A 7,280-nucleotide genomic window follows, 5' to 3' on the forward strand; every position below is an offset into this window, starting at 1 on the left:
GCAATCAGACCTAAACTCCAGCAATCGGACGACCTCTTATGAGAAAGCACTTGGCAACAGTGGGAAAGAAAAACTGGGTGGGGGGAGGAAGACATGATAAAAGACACACTGTGGAAGAGAGACAGAGATTAATAATAACTAATAATTGCAGAGTGGTGTATAAACACAGAGAGAGACATAGTGGGTCAACTTCCCTCTTAAGGGTTTAAATACATGAAACTCCACCATTTGATTGTAGAAGTTTCTTGGATGGCAGGTGAGATGTCGTCATGAAACTTACAGAAATCCGGTCCCTTTCTTTTCAAGCTCCTTTGACTATCGTCACCTGGATGACAGATCACCCATGTCCTTCAAAACTTCATCTAGCCAGTGCCATATTTTAAAGATGATTAAAACATAGTTTGGACGTTGCTATTCTCGAATGTGATCTTTTATTTCCTATCAAATGAATCACTCGCCTTCCATCACACGCACACTCACGCAGGATCCAGCCGTGTGCTGATGTCAGATGGTGTTGAGTGATCGGTATTGTTTTCATATAGCTTGCACAGATGTCCCAAAATTCCTCAAATGACAGCATATGAGGGTAATCTCCCAAGTTTCATGACCTGGATCATCTGCCACAGACAGTTGGGATGGATGTTACGCAGCAGCCCCCACCACCCCTCACCCGTGGATCCCTTATTCACCCTCATCCACCCCTGTGAGGCGTTCACACATTCCCTGAGTTTCTGGAGTGCTGTCTGTCAGCGTCTTCTTCTGCTAAAGAGACGCTGACAGCCATTAATTATCACACGGGCTGAACGAAGGGCATTCCTCTCTGCTGAAATATTCATGCAGACACACACGCAGATGCTCCTCAGCCCTCTGCATCCACACACATATGCTGAGCGACGCCACCTAGCCTCCACCGGTCTTCGTTGCATTTGATAAATGAGTAAACGTTTTGTTCCAAGCAGTTGTCCGATCCCCGCCGAGCCTGGGACGAGCAGGCCGAGGCCGGGATGTAATAACCGCTCACCACACCAGCACACATAAAAACACATGCAGCGCTGGCCTTCAGCTGCATGTGCTGCACCCACTTTTATGAGACGATTTTATGATGATCTGCACAGATACTGATTTGTGATGAAAAGCACGCTGAGTATTTTAGCAGTTTATCGGAGCTAAGCGGTAAATCACCGACATCTCAGCTGTATACAGTACGAGGGCATGTGTGCGCGATGTGTGTGTGCGCGCATGGAAATAACTCTCCAGTGCTGGCTGAAGCCACAGGACACAGTACTGAACGCTCGACAGTTTGTGTTGTTTCAGTGTCCGGAGTCGCTTCCAACACACAGAACACAATGTGGGTTTTTTATGTGGATGTTGGCTGAGGTGTAGAGGTGCAGGTTTGGTTTAATTGCTCTCCAGCAGGTAGAAGGGGGAAGCTGAGAGAAAACTGAGGGTGGAGAGTGTGGGGTCTTTATTTTTACGCCAGCCGTGTTATAAATCATTGGGCGAAGTGGCCCTGAGCACTTGGGTTTAGTCCATCGAAAAGCTGTTTGTACTGGATGAAGAGATTGTCATCCTTGCTCGGTGCCAGACACTAACTGATGCAGCTTACAGTTACCCAGCATTGGGAGCGCTTGGCCACACCTAGAAAAATCACTGTGCAGTTGTTTTTGACCCCACTTACACTGAACTTCCCTCCTTATAGCACAGTGCATTTTAGGGAACATTGTAGGACTGTCTGCAATGTTCCCTAAAACACTGGACTACGAAACAGCTACCAAATCCCTGTATTTCATTCATTGAACTATCTCTTGTTCATCAGTAGGAGCAGAGTGATGCAGGTGGCAGATAGGCTGGTGTGGCAGTAAGTTTATTAGTAAATCAATGTGCTTAACTTCAGCTTTGGGTAAAGACCAAAAGACAACCAGCTAATCCATGACTCATGGTGTTACCATTCATGCAGGTAGGAATCATTGCTGCTTCCCAAACTGAATGATTGGTACTCTGGAATCACAGTCCAAGAAAAACAATGCAGTTAGTGTCTCATAAGGTGATTCAAAAACAGATGACCAATGTGACAGAGTTAAGTTTTCTCTTACACTCAGGTACAAATTTATTTTTTCTATCGATCGCTCACAGTTTTTTCCCCAGGGCTGGCCAGGTGGATGTTATGACTTTTTTTAGGCAAAGTATCTGTCCAAAGATCTGTTTGTTTCTTGAACTCTGCAGGCTCGTTGAGATATTTTCTGGTAAAGTCTCACCTGGCCTTCCTGCTCTTGAGTGTAAGTAGTGAGTTGTAACCCCCCCCCCCTCCCCTCCCCCCCCTTTCCATTCATGAACGCATCTCTTGATCGTAAACTTTGACACTGTTATGTCGACTTCCTTAAGACTGTCCTTTTATGATCAGTAGATCATAGTTAGATGTTGAGATTTTCTTAAACAAGAACCAACAAAGTAATCTCATGCTGTCTTCCGGAGCCGTTAGGACTGGCTGAGTTGGCCAGCAGATTTCCTGTTTGTTTTTTAAGAATGTACCACATTGTTGATGTGGACACTTCTAAAGTTTTTCATTTCTTTCTTGTTAATGTCTTGGTCTTTGAGCCTAATGATGGTCTCCTTCACTTTTGTTAACATCTCTTTGGACTACAAAACAGCTACCAAATCCAAGTTTAACACTTGGAATTAAGTCCTGATCTTCTATCTTCTATTTGTCATGGAATATAATGAATACTGTATTTGGAGTAATTGGACCACTGCTTGTCCATCAATGGTCCAATTAATCGTGAGGCTGGGGCACTGTGTATAAAGGTTAATGCAATACTTTTAAACCCCTTAAATCAAAGCTGGAGTCCTCAGTCACATCTTGACTATTTGATTTGAAATTCACTGCGGCTGCGTACAGAGGAAAAGCTATGCAAAGTACGTCACCGTCTAAATACAGCACTTTCATTTTACCTTTCTGTTCATTTGGACATGGACATCAACACATTTACTTGAAACGAGTATATTTTCACTGTCACTGTGTTTGTTTGGTCCTCAATTAGAATTATAGAAGTTTTTAAAAGGTCTTTAAAATTCGTAGGCGCCCTGTGTGAGTGGAATACGTGTCTGACAGCCAGGCAGCCATCAGGTGAGGCTACCACTGGTCACCGCAAGGATTATTTTGACACGGTGGGTTGCTGTTAGTTAATAGATACATGTAACGCACACACACACTCTAACCTCTTTCGCCCGCATACACAGGCAGCTTTGGTTTTGGGAATATGTGTATTCAGTGTCCAGGTGTTAAGGGAAAGTTCTTTGCAGTTAAGTTGATGACAGACATGTGGCTATAACTACACATAAAGTATGTGTGCAGGAGCAGACTCAGTGATCCTCCATACCAGCATCCAGAGATGAAGCTGTGGCAGCTAAAGCCCCCATCAACAGTCTGATCCACCATCTCTGTGGGGGAGAAGCTGTTTCACTCCTCCTCCTCTGATGTTTCCTTATCTGATCGGTCCGCTCTGGGATGAATTGTAATCTGAAAAATCTTAACTCGCTGTTTGGAATTTTACTACGATCTAAATAATTTTTGCATGTGAGAAATAGGCCGTGTTAAATTTCACTATAAATGCCTCAGCGCAAGTCCAAAACCCTTGGTCACACTTGGTTTTTACTTACGTTTTTATGTTGAATAGCACTATTAAAAACTAGATGTGTAGAACCTGGATCGCTAATCAAGCTTCAAAAAAGTATTTACAACAAAATATTCAGTCACAGAATTTTATTTTGATTGTTTATCCCTGTTTTTTATTATTATTATTATTACTATCTAGTTTTCCTGGCACCTCATGTTGAATACACCCTCACTTCTAAGCTCTGAGAGGATGCGACACACATTAAGTATGTGGTACTGGTCTGTGTAGTCATGGATAAGTAATAAAACAAAAGCATTTGTTTCAGTCTACACCCCTCTCCATCTGTCTTTTGAGGCCTTTAAATTCAGCCTGGTTTCACTAGAAAACGTCTGATTGCTGATTTGTTTGGGATTATCGTCTTGTTCCATGATCCCATTTAAGCAAACCTTCAGCTGTCAGACACATGGCCTATCGAGGAGCTCATGGTTGACTCAGTGACTGCAAGGTGCCCAGATCCTGTGGTTGCAAAACAAGCCAAAGTTATGACCCCTCCCCCACCGTGCAGGTCTGTGTGCTGATATGCTGTGTTTGTTTTTTCCCCCCAACGTGGAGCTGTGCATTAAATTATATAAATGTCATATTTCATGAACTAACATAAGACTGGGCTGTCATACCACAGACCGGAAGTTATAGGTCTTAGTGGTTTATGTGGTTTCCAGGACTTTCATTATAAAATCCCCAGTGAGATGCTGAGAGCATATTTCATGGGAAACATTACGGGAGATCCAGGATTTTCTATCATTCGATTGACTTGATCTGTTCGGGACTCCCAAGCAGTGTATGGCAGGTAGAATACAGCACACACATTTTTAATGTGAAGTGTCAGATGTAAAACACTGACGCTGGTGTCTCACTGGCCACCAGCATGGTTTTAACAAACACTCTTCTTGTGTTGCACAACGCGACCGTTTCACAGCAAAAAAAACTGGAGACACTAAGAGGAAAGCCGAGAGGGAAGATGAGGGGAGGAGAGCAGGAGGAGAAAGAACTGCAACTGTCATCATAAACAAGAACCATCTGTCTCATTTGTGTAACTTGTTTTCTTTTAATATGAGAAGTATGCTGAAGAGATCTGGGAGTTTGAGAGAGGCCTGGGAGGGCTGGGCCCTGGGCTAAAGCCAGCCTTCTCCTGGGTTCTCTGAGCGACTGGCATTAATATCCAGCCAACCTGCAGAGTTAACCCTTTGCACGCTCACAACACAGACTGATGGAGAAAGACGGCAAACTTTTAACGGGCTTTAACCTTTAACGTGCGTAGGTAGCTGAGTGGTAAATGGAGCTGTCTGAGGGATGAAGTGTTGGAAGGGAAATGCATTGGGATGAATACATGAATATATTCCAAATTTAATTTTAAAGAGCTCCCCAAGATGCCTTTTAATCATGCTAACACCGTGTCTGCAGAGAGCCAGAGCTAATTCAGAATTCCCAGGCTTGGTTCCATAAGTGAGGAAACTTCACTATCCAGCTGATTTGATCCCACAGAGCAGCCTCAGAACAAATCCTTACCTGATATTCTGTAATGTTTTTGACTTCTTTTTTTTTTTGACAAAAGTCGTTCTTAATAATGCATTTGAAATCACAAAACTTCACTTTTGCAGTAAATGAAAAGAACCAACCCCCCAAAACACTACACCTGAGAATATTGTTTAGGGAATCACAACTTTATACCCTTAGCAATGGTCATTTCGGTATCTATAGTAGGGTGCAAAAGTCTTGCAAAAACCCTTACTTCTTTATGTTTTGCATGAAAAATGGGAAATGAGTGCAGCGATTTATTGAAACGTGGAAATACAGTATATGTGAAAAAACAGAGTTTGAAAGTCAATTTTTGATGTGATCATCTTTATTCTTCAACGCAGCCTGAACTCTCTTAGGCAAGCTTTCTTGTAATTTCTTTAAGTAGCCTTCAGGAATAGTTCTCCAGGCTTTTTGAAGGACTTTCAACGCTCTTCTTTGCTCTGCTGATGATGGCACACTGCTTCAGTAATGTTCAGGTCTGTGCTCTGGGGAGGCCAGTCCATGACTCATAGTGTTCTCTGTGTTTTTCTATCCAGGTATGCTTTTACTGAATTCACATATTAAACAAAATTACCTTTTTCAATGTGTTAAAGAAGATAGGTAGACAGATTATTTTCCAAGAAAATATATATCTTGAAAAGTATCTGACATATGAAGCTACAATTTCACAGCAATCTTTATAAATTAATAGGCACGCGGCTTGGTTGATTTGAGAGGGATTGACCCTGAAAGTAAAGAGAAGCAAGCCACTCTCTGTCCTTTAATATGTCAGTGTGACTCATGTCTCTTTCTTCCTCTCACTCTCTTTGTCTCATGTGTAAGATGGATAATTTAATTACAGTTTGGATTTTGGTCTTTAAGTGAGCGGATAGCCCACATTGTCCTCATAATCCACTGCAAAAATAACAATGATAGTTTGATATTGTTTTCTTAAGTTTTACACGTGCCTGCATCTACTAGGAGCAGTAGTGATAAAAACATTAACATGTAATTACAAGGCCAAGCCCAAATGACTCTAATGTGTCCAAAATCAGAATACTGGAGCTGTGCCTGAATGTCATGTTGAAAAATTAGGCTTTCACCACTCAGACTCTCTCCACACAGATCAAAATCTGATGGTACATTTCAGAAAAAAACATGGCGGGTACAGGAAAATTACTTTTTAATATAACTGGGTACATGACCACTTTGACTGAGAGGTGTGGAGCTGTAGTTAGGCCTCGCCTCCATTGATTTGGCACAGTGAACTGGATTTCTTCACTTTGTGGTGAAATGCTGTGTGGTACAAGTGGTACAAGGCTTATTCAAGAGAGCTGCACTTCACCTTTGGTGAGTAAAATTCTGGTATTTTAGTAGTCTGATGCTTAGCTGATAGGTGTTCATCCCGCCCATACAGTTTATGGCCTACTCACTAGGGACGGGAATTGATAAGAACTTAATGATTCAGATTTAGCGTGTTAGAGGTATTTCCCCTTGTGATCAGTGTTGGGGCCATTACTCAAAAAAAGTAATGTATTACACATACTACACAGAACACAACGGCTTTAGCACCACTCTGAGTTCTTGGCTAGCTTAGCGTTAGCAGGCACTGAAGATGTGTCAGCAGCATAATGCGGTTGATTCCGCTGTGGACGCAGTTTGCACTTTATCATTGAACTGTTGTCCTTTTGTGCAATAAAAAAAATTGTAATGTCAATATCCAAGCTGCAGGATGCACCACTATTTTCCTCCTCTGGCACACAAACTAGCGCAAGTGCAAGGGGAACCGATAAGCTGAAGGTCCGGAGACACATGATGAGGGGTTCAGTCATTCAGTGGACGAATGCACGTCTGTCACCTCGTTGCATGTCTATGAAAGGTGTGTGTATTCGATAGTGAGTGCCTCTTTTTGTTTGGGGAGGTTGGTTATGGCCTGTTAAACGTTTGTGTGGATGGTATGCTAGGTATTAGTCTAATATGTCAGCTATGATTAGCTTAAACATTTATGTTTCAGTGCTCATAAATCCAGATTTGTAGCATTTTGATTCTGACAGACTCTCTAGTGTACACAGATTAAGTTGTAAAACCCCCACTGTCAGCCTCTTGTCT

The sequence above is a fragment of the Copadichromis virginalis genome, linkage group LG5 (assembly GCF_057382275.1).
Source record: "Copadichromis virginalis isolate Kocher_CV1m ecotype Utaka linkage group LG5, C_Virginalis_male_GT1.1, whole genome shotgun sequence".
NCBI lineage: Eukaryota > Metazoa > Chordata > Actinopteri > Cichliformes > Cichlidae > Copadichromis > Copadichromis virginalis.